The sequence below is a fragment of the Monodelphis domestica genome, chromosome 3, assembly GCF_027887165.1.
Source record: "Monodelphis domestica isolate mMonDom1 chromosome 3, mMonDom1.pri, whole genome shotgun sequence".
Taxonomy (NCBI): domain Eukaryota; kingdom Metazoa; phylum Chordata; class Mammalia; order Didelphimorphia; family Didelphidae; genus Monodelphis; species Monodelphis domestica.
In genome coordinates, this window is record NC_077229.1 from 100,899,971 (window position 1) to 100,918,318 (window position 18,348).

Genomic DNA, 18,348 nt, shown 5'->3' on the forward strand with positions numbered 1-18,348 from the left:
GCGGTGTAATGTCCCTGAACAACTTGCAGGGATCCAGGAGAAAAAAACACCATTCATAAGGAAAGGATAAACTATGGGAGTGGAAACGCCGAGAAAAAGCAACTGCCTGAATACAGAGGTTGAGGGGACATGACAGAGGATGGACTCTAAATGAACACTCTAATGCAAATACTATCAACAAAGCAATGGGTTCAAATCAAGAAAACATCTAATGCCCAGTGGACTTACGCGTTGGCTATGGGGGGTGGGGGGGGGGAGGAAAAGAAAATTATCTATGTCTTTAACGAATAATGCTTGGAAATGATCAAATAAAATATATTTAAAAAAAAAAAGAAATTATTCCTCGCTTTGGCCTGCCAGCATGTATTGATTCTGATAGGGGGAGTCATTTTACTGATTCTGTCCTAAATCAGATATAATCTTGCTTGGGGATAACTCCCAAATTCCATGTTCCATATCATCCCCAGAGTTCAGGCCAAGTTGAGAGGATGAACAAAGAACTTACAACTATGATTGGCAAATTATGCACTGAGACCCATTTAAAATGGCCTGAAATTCTCTCTCTGGCCCTATTTTATCTTAGAAGCAGGCCTAGAGGAGACTTACGCATCTCACCATTTGAGATGCTTTTTGGACATCTGCCTATACAGGCTAAGCCTTTCTCCCCGGCTTATACATCGCTGTTAGGGGGAGATACTACTATTGCTTCCTATATACAGGAATTACAGCACAAACTGCATGAGCTATATGAATCCAGAACTGCAGTACAAGCCAGACCATTAGACTTCTCACTTCACGACCTGAACTCAGGAGACAAAGTATATATAAAGAACTTCCAGCGTATGGGAGCAACCCAGCCTTTCTGGGAAGGACCATTCCAAATATTGTTAACTACTCCAACATCTATAAAGGTTGGAGAAAAGGACTCTTGGATTCATTGCTCACATGTAAAGAGAGCATCTTCCATTGAGACCAATTGATGGTATCCTATACATGCATTGGAGATAACTACCCCTTGACAAGTGGAACTTTTTAATTCTGCTTTTGAATATTGAATTCCTAAATTTAATTTTTTTCTTCTTTTTCCTTTTTTCTCTTTTCCTTATTTTATTATTATTCTTTTATTAAAATATTTTATTTCCCCCCCTTTTTATCATTTCTATGTACTTAAGGTACATAAAATCAATATTAATTTTTATTCTACAATAATATTAGTTTAAATATATATATATATATATACATACATATATATATATATATATATATATATATATACTTGCTATTGTCATTAATATGTGCCCAAACAGCTTTAGACAATGGGAACCTGCCATTTATTGATAATTATTGTGGGACTATGATTAATGTTTGTGTCTGATTCTAGGAACAGGATCAAAGAGGAGCACAGAGATAGCCTGGATAATGCCAAAAGGGATCACAGGTCTAAAAATCAAAGACCAATACAGGTAGGATTAATGGACTTCTAAGCCAATACTAAGGACTTGAACCTAGTGTGAGACTCGAGGTTGGGACATTTGACATACATTAAGATTTAGACCTTCCTAGTATCCACACTCTTCGTGAAAATACCTACAGACAAGTACCAAAGGTTGGCTACTATCCTGGCTCCCTCCATCCCTGAGAATGAAGGTAAAATCAGATGAGGAAATGACACTTCCATATATATATATATATAAAAATCTGGTCCTTTTTTCTCTCCTATAGTATGACAACTTCCTGTAGCCTTGGCTGAAAATGGGTAAGTGAAATTTGCTGCATTGTGTCCTACAGACTTGTGGGATTAGAAATTACTTAAGTGGACCCTAATACAGGGGCCTGTGAGAAAATTTTATTCCTGCTTTCTCAAAATTTTGTATGCATAGAATTTTGATATTTTGATACTGATTTTGAATTCTTCTTTAATATAAGTATATGTAAAGGGGTTTTATTTTTTCCCTTAATTTTTCCTTTTTTTCTTTTGTTTTTTGTTCTTTATTTTGTTTTAATTTTGTTTTTGTTTTCCTTTTAAATTAACTCACACACCCCCACAACTAAACCTTGCATCCTCAGCTGGACTCAGTGTTTTTTCAATACTTTCTTTAGGGGGGATTGTATTTCAAAAAATCCAAGATTTGAATTTTGTTTCAGATAGATCTTCAGAGAAGAAGCTTTCTAACTAACTGAGTCCAGAGAATGAACTGTTTACAGAAAGAAATCTAAACATTTTCACTACAGGAAGATCCAGAATGAACCTTGGGGTGTGATTGATTGAACATTTTTTTTAATGTACACTCTTATGCCAAAGGGGACTGTCCCCTAATTGGCTTTTGTCAATGAGCCTAGCAAAACATTGGTTTGCTGTCTTTCTCTCTCCTCTATTTCCCCTAATCTACAACTATTATAGTTTTCCTCTTAGAGGGCAAAATTTTGTATACACTTGCAGTTAGAACTTTTTGGGGTGCAGTATGCTTATGTTAGTGATCAATTGGGGAGACTAGTCCCCCAATCACCATCAGGGGGGATTGTGAATTTTAAAATCTCCATCTTGCTTGGGCTAGCACCCAAAATTGTGCACACCCACACTACACGGGCATGTGCTAGTCAATGAATAATCAGAAATAACTAACTGCCCACCTGGGCTGTCCTAAGCCAAGCTTGAGCCACCATTGGCACTTGTGAGGCACAGGAAATGAGGTAGGGAAGAGCCTCTGGAATTCGCGGACTTCCTGAGGACAGGGCTGGAGGCCAGTTTGTGCTAAGAGCTTGAGGAGGGTGGAGGACCACAGACAGCTTCCCTTCAGATTGGTTACGTGAGTCAAGGACTGATTCCTTCTCTAACTTGGCCCTTTGGGCCTAAACTCCCTCTGGCTTGGCCAAAGCTTGAGTAACCACTTTCCCTTTTCTCCTCTCTACTTCTCTCCCTCTCCATTTTCCTACTCCCATTGTGATTAAAACCACCATAAATTCCATTCTGACTTGATTGTTTCATTTTAGGAATTTCATAAGTAAATTCATTGGCGGCCATAGTTTTAATATTATAATAACCTTTTAAAGGTGATATTTTCACTACAACAATTGCATACAAATTTTACATTTTTGATGGACTCTTATAGGCAGGATGGGCTTGCCTAGTTGTGAAAACCATATGCCCCTTATTTGTTTTGACCCTAAGTTCTTTATCCGTGATTTTATTTCCGTTCATTGTAGGTGTTAGTTAGATTGTCCTGTTCAACTATTGAGAAATTCAATACATGTAGAGGTCCTTCTCTAGCTCCAAATTTTGCTGTAATGTTGACTCTATAGTTTCCTAACAACACATGATCTTTATTACCTGTGTACGATCTGTAATGGATTATTGTCACTTCCTTGGGCAGTTGTAAGGCCTCAAGAAGTTGCATGGTGACTTTAGCATATGCAATCTCTTTGCCTGTACTTGTTAAAAAATCTATGTTTCCAAATTTCTGCTGTGGAATGAATTACTGAGAATGTATAGTGGGAATCTGTGTAAATATTGACCCATTTATCTTTCTCAATTTGACACGCTTTTAATACAGCAATGAGCTCTGCCCCTTGAGCACTCACATGCTTTCATAAGCATGCATACCATAATGTCTCTGTTTGTGTTACTACTGCTGCTCTGGTGTACCTTTCCCCATTAACTATCATGCTCAAACCTGCTCAAACCTCAAATCTGTATACATTTCAATGTCGGGTTGTTTCAAGGGAGTGTATTTAAAATCATTTTTTGGTTTTTCTACTAACTATATTGTTTCCTGGCAATTAGGTATGAGTTCCCCTTCAAATGGCAGATCTAGAATCAAGGTTGCTGGATTCAATGGTTGACAATGTTTTAAAGTGATGTTTTCATTGCTTAGTAACAATTTCATATTGAGAAAGTCTTTGCTATGTGCAAGCTTTTTGTGTTGACCTCCAGAAAAAGAGAATCCTTTAGTTAAGTTTGGTGATAATTCTGAATCAAAAGGAAAAGGTGATAGAGACTTGTTTAGTCTCTGTGGAAGAAGGGAGAAGCTCCTACACAGAAGCCTATAACATATGAAATAATATGGAAGAAAATAGGGAAAACCTTTTTAAAAGAATGATTTTTACAAGCCTGATTATATACCTAGTATATAGGTATTTGCTTCTCAAAGTCTTTTCTGACTAATCATCTCAACATAATTCTGAGCTACAGTCAGAAACCACTATTCGGTATATGCCAGTATAATAATTAAAATTTAGGACTGCTCCTTTTCATTAATAGTATTGTAGGATTCGATGCTAGAAAGTAGAAGGTTATGGATTCCTTTTCTTACAGCTTCCTGGAATAGAGAGAATATTTATACTGGGAAACCCATCTAGGCAAAGAATCAGTAGTAGGGTAAGGATGGGGATGACTAAGAATGTCTGAACAACTCTGATTACCCATCACACCAACTGCCTCTACACAAGAGTTCCCTATTTTTAAAAGCCACAATATATTAAGTGAAGGTCCTGGGTAGTCTTCCTTCCTGAAACTTCTCATATCTATCCCTCTCTCTCCCCCACATGGCCTTTCCAATCACACTGGGCATCTTGTAACTCCAAGGAACTGAATTCCTCCTCCAGACAGCTCTTCTTGTTTCTTTTCCTTGTAAGTACCTTGACCCTAATTCTGTGTCTATAGTTCTGGCCCTAATACACAGCACTGAAGAAACCTTGGCCTTGGAAAAGGTTGGATTTATATCAAGTTGTTTCTTACTTCTGAGCTCTGCATTAGATTCCTGCCTGCCTGAACTTGAATTTATCAGAAGGACTCAGCCCTTGGGCAGAAAGATGTAAGAAGACAGATAGGCTATAACTGTGGCAGCAAACTTGTCTGCCAGACCAATGGCATTCCCAGATATACAATGAGCTGCCACCAAGCATCCACAGTGGCTATCTTGCAAAGGGAGGGGTCAGCACAAACTGTGAGATCAGCAAATAAACCATAGTTACACAAGTTTTAGGTTCAGTAAGGTCCACATAATTCAGCAAGGTTTAGAAGTATCTGGTTTCCATTCTCAGTTGTCCTTTAGCTTCACACCCACTTCTATCTTTGCTTCTCAAAGTCTTTTCTGACTAATCATCTCAACACAACTCTGAGCTACAGTCAGAAACCACTATTCAGTATATGATAATATAATAATTAAAATTTAGGATTCTGCTGGATTCTGCTCCTTGTTTTTAATGAATTTTATTAGAATTTACTTGGATAGGTAGAGGCAGATAATTTTAGAGACAAGCCTTTTAAACCTTGTGGGTGCTCCCAACATGGCTCCCTCAGCCACCTTCCACTTGGACAGTTCCTCCAAAAAGAGACCCTACTTCCTTGTCTTGAACCTTTTTTTCCTCCCTTTCCCTTCTGGGTCCACTTCAATCACTTCTGATTCAAACTCATTCACATAACCTGCACTAGATGGCATAACTAGGATCATAGGGAAGCAGGTAATACTCTATGCGTGATCCTGGGAAAGGGTTCCCTTCATACAAACCACCCTTTGATTCTTTGGGAGACTAACATGTCTAGCAGATTAACATATCAGGTCCCCCAAATGAATCATTCCACATATGTAGCTCATATATCTATAAAACTCTTTCTTGAGGTGTATAAAATATTGCACTTTACAAAGGGGGAATTATAATAATTTCAGGATAAGCAAGAAAGAAAAAAAGGAGAAAGAAAACAAAAAATGATTGATAGACACATTGACAAAAAGCCAATTGGGGGCAATCCCCTTTGCCATAAGAGTTTACATTCAGACTAAATGATAGTTTTAACTTCCTTCAGTTAAGTTCATTATAACCCAAAGTTCATTCTGGATCTCTTGATGTGGTATGTGGTTTCTGTAGGCATCCTTATGTCACCTTCTCTGAAAGATTCACTTTCCTGATTCAGGGTGTTGGCAATTTTCTTTTCCTAAAATTGCTTTAAAAGATCTTAAATCTTGTATCTTAGGATAATTATACAATCCCCCCTTAAGAGGGTGTTGACCCGCACTAGTATCATCCTGGCATACATGGCTGAGTTATGAAGTATATGAATCAATTCTCAAAAGAAAACCAAAAATCCAAAACCAAATAGAAGAGATAAAAATTAATCTGGATAAATAAATACATTTAAAAAAATATATATATATATATAAATCCTATGTATATAGCTCTTTTTCGTCTTCTGTTTTGGAGCAGACATGTCTCTTCCATGATGTGAGATTATCTTGTCTAGGCCTCTCTGGCCTAGGCACGTGTTTCCTATCCTGTATTTTCTTTAATCCTTAATCTCTAATAAACCTCTAAAAAATTTAATACTCCTTGCAGAGAAAAACTAATTTCTACCTGCCTCAGTCTCCCCTAAATTTTAATCTTTACAGTTTGGCGACCTAATGGGAAAAAAAACTCTCAATCTTCTGATTTCTTTTCTGATCTTTAGTTCAGCTTTTAATATCTAGTGCCTATAAATTTTTTTTGAGCCACATTTCTCTGGCCGATTTTTTTTTTACCCTTTCAAAACACTGCTCGTTCCAGCCATTAGCTTCTCCCTGTCTGCCTGTTTGCTGTTTACCTCTCACCTCCTGCTGCTTCATTCTGCCTGCCTGTTTTTTCCTGCAGCCCCCCATCCTGACCTCTCTCAATCCTCACCTGGTCCCGGCCCTGCCCTCCCTGGCGGCCCACTTGTGCTCTGGCTCCTGCTCCTGGCCTCTCACCTGGTGCCCGATCTCCCGGCCCTGCCTGCCTGTTTCTGTGCCCCAGACCCACGAGCACGACCCCAGCTGGCTCATTACCCAGATCCTTGGAGCAAATCGCTCAGGACTCATTTCTACCAGCTTGTAACTACTGGCCACATGGGCGGATGGTAGCAAGGGAGAGAGAAAAAAGGGAGAGGAGAAGAAACAGATTTTTCAAGCATGAACCTAAAAAGCAATGGGCTATTTAAGAGGATACATTTTGACTGTTCTGGTGATTTCATTGATTTCACCTATGTGCAACTTTAACTTTGAAGGGGGAAATGGGTGGCTCAGCAAACTGAGAGACAGACCTAAAGACATGTGGTCCTGGGTTAAAATCTGGCCTCAGATACTCCCCAGATGTGGAGCCCTGAACAGGTCCCTTAACCCCCATTTTAACCCTTATCACTCTGCCTTCTGACAATAGGCATCTAAATGGATAATTAAAAACAACAAACACACCTAATTAACTTAAAGACTGGAGTTTCAAAGGCATTTCAGACTCCAATGGTTTATAAAAAATCTCTGTCTTTCTATTGCATTTCCTGCTTGTTCTGTTTAAGATGTAACTTTGTGATTTTAAATTCATATGTTACTGGATTCAATATTATTCTGTTATACTGTTATTTAATATACTGAGTTAACTACTTTTAAAATTTGGTTGCTTTTCCCCTATAACCATATATTGAAAAAAATATTGTAATAATTAAGCCCATATATGAAAAAACAGCTTTTCTATTTTTGCCTTTGTAAAATTGTCACATAGAGGATAGTTGGACTTCTTCAGAACTGGTTACAATTGTATAAGAACCTTTGGAAATTTAATGTGCTAAATATCTCAAATGATTTTAAGGGTTTTTTAAATATGATTTTTGGAAATTTTTTTTAACAATCTCTGGTTTTGCCTGCCCCTACCATGAGGTAAGGCTCACTCTAGTAGCTGAAGTAAAATACATTTTATAACCCACAACCTTCCCGCATTTCTAAATATGTGAATGGAAGTTGGGGCAGTTAATCTCAAGGTATTTGTACCCCTAAAAAGCCTCCCAAAAAGGAGCACCCTTTTATTTATACTCTTGAGCTCACTACTTAACTTTCACCAGAATGATATATAGATTTCTTGATTATGTTCTTAACCCAAGATGAGATTTACTTTGTTTAAAAATATGTTTAAATACCAAGGTTGAAAGATTTGCTATGATTGTAAAAACGCATGACAAATATCCATCAATTCATAGGCTTTTAAATGTCATAAAACTTATGTGAAATGTGAAAGTGTGTTTGTTTGCTATTGTAATTAATTGGGCTATTGAGAATTTTGGGGATTTTGATACCTACATATTTGTACTACTGTATTTTTTAAAAAATGAAAAATTGTTAACCTTGTTCAATTCATTTGCCTTCTACTCACAGTGATCATGGCCAGATATTAAGAGGAAATGTATCTCATTTTTGGTGAGAACGCCTTGCATTTTATATTTTCTTAGCTGACACAGTGTGTCAATGATTATAAGCTACATTTTTTTATTTTTTAAAGCTCTTTTATTATTATATTTTTCACGCATGTGCAATATGCCTTTTCAGGTTTTTATATATTTTTCTCTCTTTTTTTATATTTGAAGCATATGTCACCAGCATTAAGATTTTCTTTAACTTTTTGATTTTGCAGTACTATAAGTTTAAAATACATTTGCTAATGCATGCCCTAAAAAGCTTGTGACTATAAATATGATGCCACTAATTATTTTAAAAAATTATGGGACTTTGTTAATGATTCTGTGTGATTCCAGTACAAGATATACACACAAGAGCCATTTCACAGAGCAAAAGAACAGCCAATCCAGGATGAATTAATGCACTTCTAGGACAATACAAAGGTCTTGAACCTAGTGTGAAGACTCGAGGTTACTGTGTTTAACATGTTGTTAAGACATAAGCTTTCCTTGTGTCCACACTCACTCTGAAGATACTCACAGATGAGTATCCCCAAAACCTTGGCTCATATAATCTGGTCTCCTTTTCTGCCTTTCATAGTGTGGTACCTTTCTGTAGTCCTGGCTACTGACTGGGTAAATGTATCATTGCTTAGATCATTTTGATTGGGCCCTGATTCAAGGACCTGTTATAGATTTATTTTTCTTTTCACATAAGACTTTGATAGTCTATATTTTCATCCAGAGTTTTTTTCTTTTTTCTTTGGATTTTCTGATGTCCTTTTAATATCTCTTGCCAATTGATTCATATATCTCATAACTCAGCCATGCATCCCCAAGTGATCCTGTATTTGTCAATCACCCTCTTAAAGGGGGAATGTAAAAAATATCATTATTTAAATTGCAAAGTTTAAATTCCTTTTGAGGAGAATTTTAGGTAAAGAATATGCTCCTCTCTGAATCAAGAAACTGAACTGTTGGAGAAGCCACCATGAAAAAGCCTCCAAACCAGCCAGCTGCACAAAAATGGAACTTTGGGTGTGGTTGATTGAACATTTATTTGTATGTATACTTTCATGCCAAAGGGGACTGCCCCCTAACTGGCTTTTTGTCAATGTGTTCAGCAATTATTGGTTTTATTCTTTTTTTCTCTTATCTTCAAATTATTGTAATCTTTAAATTTATTATGTTTTCATGATCCTTTGGAAAAAAATTAATTTTTTTCAAATGATCAAACGGGGGGATGTAAAAATAGACTCGAACTCTGGACTTCAATCCCCACAAGCCCTTGCTCCACCTCCCCAAAATGCTTTGTAATCTCATGGAATTCGGAAGTGGGTCGAGACCAAGAAGGGATTTAACCTGATTGCAAAGGCTTTTGTGGTCTCTTTTGGACTTCCATTTTGGAGCAGACGCGTCTCTTCCATTATGTAAGATTATCTTGTCTAAGCCTCTCTGGCCTAGGCACGTGTTTCCTATCCTGTATTTTCTTTAATCCTTAATCTCTAATAAACCTCTAAAATATAATACTCGTGGCAGAGAGAAACTAATTTCTACCTGCCTCAGTCTCCCCTAAATTTTAATTTATCTGTATAAATATATATATGTATTTATATAAATATATATATATATAAATCCTATGTATATAAATTTATAAGTAAACAAAGAAAACCATAATAGGTCCTTGAATCACCAGAAAGGCCAAATTAAAGTGGCTTGTGTCCTAAAAGAATCCAGGACAATTGCAGCAATATTGCAATTATCCATTGGCAGTCAGGACTACAAAAAAATCTCCATACTGTAAAAGAGAAGGAACTAGAGTCTGAGGTAAACAGAGAGTATGATTCCCTGATCTAATTTTATCTTCAATATCAGGAAATAGGGAGCTAAAATGAAAGCCAAATGGACGTAATTTTAGGAACTTTGGATTTTTAGGATAATCCCCCTTTAGGAGGGTAAAGTTCAACAACTGCATTTATCAAACAGCCACTTCCTCAAGGTGCAAAACAAGTCCTCTGTCTTGGCATAGATCCTCATCACTCCCACAAGGATTGTTGGTTTTGACCTTGTGCTTCTTTGCTCTGTGCAGTAGCTCTTTTGTGATCCCTTTTTCTCAAATCAGACACAATTATTAGTTACTAGTACTAGTAGTCTCTCTCAGTAACCGAGGATGACGATTGTCTTTGTGCGTTTTTGTGCACAAAGACACTTGTGTGTGAAGATTTAAGTGGAAGTCAATGCACAGAGACAGTCCCACTCTCTCGGCGTTAGAAGCCTGGGTCCATTGGCACGAAAAGTCGTTACACCTGGAGACTTCCTCAACTGCATTGGATGGCCGTGCTGTCCTTTGTGCTCCAACACGCCCTAAGCACTCCACAGTGCCTTGCTGTATCACCATCTCAGCCTTTGAACCTTCTTGTAGGTTTCTTCCATCTGTTCTGCCGAAACAGTCTTCACATGTTGGGTGATCAAAGCCTTAGTCACCAGGGGTCTATGACCTGATGGCTGCCCTCACAAGGATTAGCCGGCCTGTTGAAGCTGTTGCCCAGGGTGTGGCAGCTGCAGCATGCTAGCAGCTACTGGGAGCCACAAGTGAGAGCTGGGGGTCAGGTGAGGATCAGAGGCTGGAGAGCTGCCCTAGGAGGGCACAAAAAGCCCTCCATACGAAAGTTATTACTCCTCCCTGAGCACCCCATACACAATACATAATTATTAGTTAAAGTCCCATAATACTTAGCAATCAATGGTAGGTTTCCATAGCCTAAAGCTTTTGAGCATTCACTGGTATTAGGGCTAATAGATATTGTAAGCTTATTCTTCAAAATCAAAAACATTAATACTGAGGCCATGTACTCAAGTACAAAAAAAAATCAAATGTCCATCTGGCCCTTGCTTTGAATCTCTCTCTCTCTCTCTCTCTCTCTCTCTCTCTCTCTCTCTCTCTCTCTCTCTCTCTCTCTCTCTCTCTCTCTCCCTCTCCTTCTCTCTCTGTCTCTCTGTCTCTGTCTCTCTCTCTTTCTCTCTCTCTCTCTCTCTCTCTCTCTCTCTCTCCCTATCTCTATCTCTCTTTCCCTCTCCTTCTCTCTCTGTCTCTCTGTCTCTGTCTCTGTCTCTCTCTGTCTCTCTCTCTTTATCTCTCTCTCTATCTATCTCTCTATCTATCTATCTATCTATTTATCTATCTATCTATCTATTGTAAACCTTAAAATTTCTTAGACTTATGAATGTTGGAAATATCCCCACATTGGGAATTTCATACTAGAAGAAACCTTTTGCTAAACAATGGAAAGGGCTTTGACCTATGGATAGAACAGGAAGTTCTTTGAGTCATGATTGATTTTAGAATTGATACAATAGAGATACTTGGAATGACAGAATTAGGTCTTGGAAACTACAATATCTACCCTACTCAGGGTAACAGGAGTTAGGAAGGGCTGCAGCAAAGCTCAAGATTTAATTATTTGAGAACATGACCTTCAACAGACATGTGCAAAGGGGACAGACCTCTGGGCAGTCCTGGTTTAAGGTAGAGCCACCATTGGCACAGGGGAGACATCGACAGTGATTGGTAGATGTGAGAACTGAGGGGAGGGAACTTAGATTTTTCCTTAAAGATAGCAGGGTCTGAGGACTGAGGGATTCTTGCTCTCTGAAGATTCTCTTGGAGAGGGCTTTCTCTGAAGGAGGCTGGGGAGGAGATTCTCTTGGGGACTCAGGAGGAGATTCTCGTGGAGACTGAGGTTGGAGGATCTTGAGGAGACTCTCTCTTTTGAGAAAGGAAGCTGGCCTGGTGTTATTAGAACCTTACTTAGATCTTGGGTGAGTGATGAAACAAACTGACTGATTTATCTCTTAGGACTGAGGTCTAGGTCTATTTTAAATCCTACACTATCTATCGCTACTTATTCTCACAATGTCAGAACCCATCAGCACTCATCAGATGGACAAAAAAAAATTGGTCCATTAGCCATTAAAGTAGCTGAAGATGACTCTGTGGGATATTTATGAGCTTGGTCAGACACCAAAGATGTCAAAGATACATCTGGGGCCATCACCAGGCATCCTGATTTTTAAAGTCTTGCCACTTAACTTTGATGACTCTGGAAGAGACAGTGAGGCTAATGACTTTATACTACTCTGTCCCACTTAAATTCAAGTCATGCATTAGTCAATACATTACCTGTCATGGCACTGGTCTGTAGTGAACCTTCCATGACCTCATGGGAAAGAGTTCCTCTTCCCAGGTGTTTGTGATTCCAGCTGAGTACGCCAAAACATAGAAATCTCAGTTCAAGGCTGCGTAAACAGCTACAAGAACTCTTGAGATTCCAAGAACTCTTGAGAACAGGTTAACTCCCCTGTTCACATTCTGGGGAGGATTGGTGTAACAGTTAAAATTTTAGGGAATATGGGGAGACTGAGGCAGGTAGTAATTAGTTCTCTCTGCAAGGAGTATTATATTTTTTAGAGGTTTATTAAGGATTAAGGATTAAAGAATATACAAGTAAGAAACATGTGCCTAGGCCAGAGGCCTAGACAAAATACCTCACCTACATTATAAAAAAGCCACACCTGCCCCAAAAAGGAAGTCCAAGAGCCAGAAAAGAGCTTTCCACTAGCTTAAATCCTTCCTCGATCTCTGCCCACCTCAGAATTCCCGTGAGATTACAAAGCATTTTGGGGAAGTGGAGCAAAGGCTTGTGGGGATTGTAGTCCCGAGTTCAAATCTCAATTTTACATCCCTCCATTTGATCCTCTGGGAAGAAGTGCTTCCCCAAAGGATCATAAAAACATAATCAATTTAAAGATTACAATAATTTGAGGATAAGAAAAAAAACAATAATTGCTGAACACATTGACAAAAAGCCAGTTAGGGGGCAGTCCCCTTTGGCATGAAAGTATATATACAAATAAATGTTCAATCAACCACACCCAAAGTTCAATTTTGTGCAACTTGTGGTCTGGAGGCTTCTTCATGGTGGCTTCTCCAACAGTTCAGTTCTGGATTCAGAGAGGTAGCATCTTCTTTACCTAAAATTCTTCTCAAAAGGAATTTAAACTTTGCAATTTAAATAATGATATTTTTTACATTCCCCCCGTTAATAGGGTGATTAACAAATACAGGATCACTTAGGGATGCATGGCTGAGGTATGAGGTATATGAATCAATTGGCAAGAGATATTAAAAGGACATCAGAAAAATCCAAAAGAAAAGAAAAATTTCTGGATGAAAATATAGACTATCAAAGTCTTATAAGTCTTATGTGTAAAAATTCCAAGTAAAAAAAAATAAATCTATAACAGGTCCTTGAATCAAGGCCCAATCAAAATGATCTAAGCAATGATGCATTTACCCAGTCAGTAGCCAGGACTACAGAATGGTACCACACTATGGAAGGCAGAAAAGGGGACCAGATTATAGGAGCCAAGGTTCTGGGAGCCAAGTTTGAGGTACTTGGTAGAATGTGGAACAAGGAAAACCTGCTTTTAACACATGTTAAACAGCCACAACCTCGAACCCGAAACACGTTCAAGTCCTCTTTGTCTAGGCTCAAAGTGATATCAATTTCACCAGGATTTGTTAGTCTCTTTGACCTTATGATCTATTGGCACTATGCAATGGTTGTTGTGTATATATCTTGTCCTGGAATCGGACAGAATCATTAAGCAAAGTCCCATATTTTTTTTAATAATTAGTGACATCGTTTTTATAGTCACAAGCTTTTTGTGACTATAAAGCTTTTTAAGAAAATTCAAAAATATAGCTTATAATCATTGACACACTGGGTCAGCTAAGAAAATAAAGATTGAAAGACTTTCTCACCAAAAATGAGATCTATTTCTTCTTAATATCTGGCCATGATCACTGTGAGTAGAAGGCAAATGAATCGAACAAGGTTAACAATTTTTCATCTTTAAAATACAGTAGTACAAATATGTAGTTATCAATATCCCCAAAATTCTCAATAGCCCAATTAATTACAATAGCAAACAAACACACTTTCACATTTCACATAAGTTGCTGTATGGCATTTTTTAAAGCCTATGAATTGATGGACATTTGTCACAATTTTTACACATGTAGCAATCTTTCAACCTTGGTATTTAAACATATTTTTTAAACAAAGTAAAACTCATCTTGGGTTAAAAACATAATCAAGAAATCTATATATCATTCTGGTGCAAGTAAAGTAGTGAGCTGAAGAGTATAAATAAAGGGATGCTCCTTTTTTTTTGAGGCTTATAGGGATACAAATGCCCTGAGATTAACTGCCCAACTTCCATTCACATGTGGGAAGGTTGGGGGTTATAAAATGTATTTCACTTCAGCTACTAGAATAGGCAAAAAATAACCAGATTGTTAAAACAAAATTACAAAAATCATATTTTAAAAACCCTTAAAATCATTTGAGATATTTTGCACATTAAATTTTCCAAAGGTTGTTAATACAATTATAACCAGTTCTGAAGACCATCCATCCTCTGCAAAATAGAAAAAAAGCTATTTTTTCATATATGGGCTTATTCACAATAATTTTTTCAGCACAGTTATAGGGGAAAAACAACAGAATTTCAAAACTCAGTACATTCAAAATAAATTCAATCAACCTTCAGTTCAAGCAGAATAATATTGAATCCAGTAATATATGAACTTAAAATCACAAAGTTAAACCATAACAAAAAATGCAATAGAATACAGAGATTTTTATAAACCATTGGAGTTTGAAATGCCTCAAAATATAGCCTTTAGTCTCATCAAAGTTCCTTGGGGGTTTTTTTTGTTTGTTTTTTTTTAATCATCCATTTAAATGTCTATTGTCCAAAGGCAGAGTGGTAAGGGCTATCGTTCTGCTCGGAGCCCCACAGCTGGGGAGAATCTGAGGCCAGATTTTAACCCAGGACCTCCCATCTCTAGGCCTGGCTCTCAATCCTTTGAGCCACCCAGCTGCCTCCTCAAAGTTAAAGTTGCACACAGGTGAAATCAGTGAAATCACCAGAACAGTCAAAAGGTATCTCATTGCTTTTTAGTCTGTTTGAAAAAATCTGTTTCTTCTCTCTAGTCTCTTTTTCTCCCTCTTCCCTGATATGACCCTTCCGCCTGCCCAGGTCACCCACGTGGAGCCAATACACCCCCGTTTGCTCGGAGGCTTAGCTTAAGGGAAAATTGCCCTTCTCCTTTCCCTCTCCTCTCTCCCCTCCGCCCACATGGCCAATACTGTTACCAGCTGGTCACAATGAGTCCTGAGTGGTCTGCTCCAAGCATCTGGGTGATGAGCCTTCTGGGTCTCGCTCGTGGGTCTCGGGTTGGGCTGATGAGCCATCTGGGTTGGAGGCCAGATGGGTGAGAGGCAGACCACAAGGGTTGGAGCAGCTGCGGGGGTGGGCAAGGCCGGGACCAGGTACCAGGTACCAGGTGAGGACAATCGGGGCTGCAGGCAGGAGCTGATCAAGATGGTTTTCTAAAAGGCATCTTGGAGATAGGTGGCTTAAAAAAAATTCTCCAGGCTAAAATATTTGAGAAGTTCTCATCTCTTCGTGGTTGCCAAAAACTGTAACAGTTAATTTTAGGGAATATGGGGAGACTGAGGCAGGTAGAAATTAGTTCTCTCTGCAAGGAGTATTATATTTTTTAGAGGTTTATTAAGGATTAAGGATTAAAGAATATACAAGTAAGAAACATGTGCCTAGGCCAGAGGCCTAGACAAAATACCTCACCTACATTATAAAAAAGCCACACCTGCCCCAAAAAGGAAGTCCAAGAGCCAGAAAAGAGCTTTCCACTAGCTTAAATCCTTCCTCGATCTCTGCCCACCTCAGAATTCCCGTGAGATTACAAAGCATTTTGGGGAAGTGGAGCAAAGGCTTGTGGGGACTGTAGTCCTGAGTTCAAATCTCAATTTTACATTGGGGAGGATAGGTTGTTTCTCTCAAGGAGAGCTTTAAATCTTATCTAGCTGCTTATAATAAATGTTCATTATCCCTGCTTTGATAATGTTCCAGTCTTTCTTTCTTGCAACTCTGTAGATGTCCCTGGTGCCCAGAACAGAGACACCCTCTGGTTCTTTTATTGGAAGCCGGTTCTTCCATGAACCCCCCTAGGTTCTTTTTGGAGAACCCCCGAATTATCCACTTCTTCCAAGAACCCCCAACACTGTGTGCTGGTCATGCAGAGTTCTGACACTACAGAGATCCCTGAGGTAGTGAGTATATGATACTCTAAGGGTGAGAGAGAAATTATATTTCAGTTCTTTTAATTTGCATTTTAGTTGGAATAGGTTTTGGTCTTTTGCTAGTACTATTTCTTTGTTGTTGCTGTTTCCCCCCTGATATTTGCATTTGTTTTGTAAAAATAAGATGGGTAATATCCCGGTATTCATTGCAGATGAAGATCACATTGCAGGAACACTACTCAGAACAGTCCTAGGGACGGCTTTAGGGGAGAAAACTCCTTGTTATGGGAGGATCTCGATTCCACCCATACTTAAGACTGCTTTAGGGCAGGAAACTCCTTGCTAAACAATGAAAATGCTTGAAAACCATACTAATAAAGGAAAGGAGTTCTTTAAGCCATGCCTGTTTTTAGAATTGATACAATGGGATACTAGGTACCTATAAAGGTGGGGCAACTTGTAAACTTACTTAAACCTAAAAGGTGAAAACTTATTCAGAGGTTTTTTCAGAATGAAATTAGTCGACACAGCAGCATTTTTCTCTGGTTTAAACTTACTAAAGAGATTAAATCTACTCAGCTGTGAATTCAGAATGGGTTGTCCTTTGGAAAACGTCTACTGTGATTGGTAGATGGAAGAACTTAGGGGAGTTCACATAGAAGATTTTTCCCTTAAAGATAAGAGCTCAGAGAAGAGCTGGAGAGTCATTCTGAAACATCCAGATGGAGGAGGGAGCTGGTGAAAGCAGCTGAGATGATGCTGGCCTGGTGTCACTAGAATCCTTGCTTAAGACAAATCTTGTGGTGAGTGATAAAAAACTGACTGATTCTCTCTCTCTTAAGACTCGGGTCAAAAAAAAAAAAAAGACTCGGGTCTAGGCCATGTTGGCTTAAGACCCTTCATACTTATACTTTTTTCTCTTTCTCTCTTTTCTTTAATTCCACATTTGTAATATTAATTAAAAATCTCTATAAAACCCAGTTGACTTGGGCATATTCATAATTGGGAATATATTCCCTGGTGACCACCTTATATTTGATTTAAAACAAGACACTGTAGAAAAACATATTTTGAGCAGTCATAATGCTTTTCCTTATCTCTCCATACTTTTAAATGCCACAGTTTAAGAACTTCAAATTATTTTAAATCTCACACTGCCCCAGAACAAAAATTTGTTATGTGGAAACATGATAATCAATTTGGCAAGGACCCCACTCAGTGGTCCTGCCACACCAAGGTTTTGTTTGTGTCTCCACAGGTAAAGACAGAGGATGGCTCCCTTCTGGCCGAGTTCAACAAATTGACCATAAAGAGAAGGACAAGGATAGGATGCAGGAAGCCTCGCAAAGAGATTCAACAAGGTCTCCATAAGATACTGACTCTTCTGCTTCTTTTGCAGAATTTAAGTACAGCTACTGGAATAAAGAGATGGTAATCTCCTTTGTAGCTCTCAACTAGATGGACATTCCATAGCACCACTATTGGTATTGTCAGGGAAATCATGCGGATGTCTGTCATTGATTGTAGTCCATCCATTGTAGTCCTCTAGGAGATGGCTAGTATCTGTACATCATATTGGCCAATAAGATCCTGGTACACAATTCTATGATTTGATTAAAGCAGTCTATCTTGAATGACAATCTACCTCCAACCCATCTTTCTAGGCTGAGTTCATGTTATATTTCCCACACATTATATTCTAATCAAAGTGTCCTACTGGATATTCCCTTGCATACAATATTCCACCTTCCACCTCCAGATCTTTGCACAGGCAAAGAGGCCTTTTGAGATGCTCCTCCATTTCCAATTAGTAACATTCTCTACTCCACCACCTGGAAGATGAAACATCATGTAAATGTTTGTAAAGTCCTGCACTTAGGATCAAAAAATGAACCATATTTTTATTTTATTTATTTTTATTACATTTTGAGTCCCAAATTGTCTTCCTCCCAACCCTGTATCAGAAAAAGTTAGCATTATGTGTGTATGTGTTTTGCTTATTTTTAT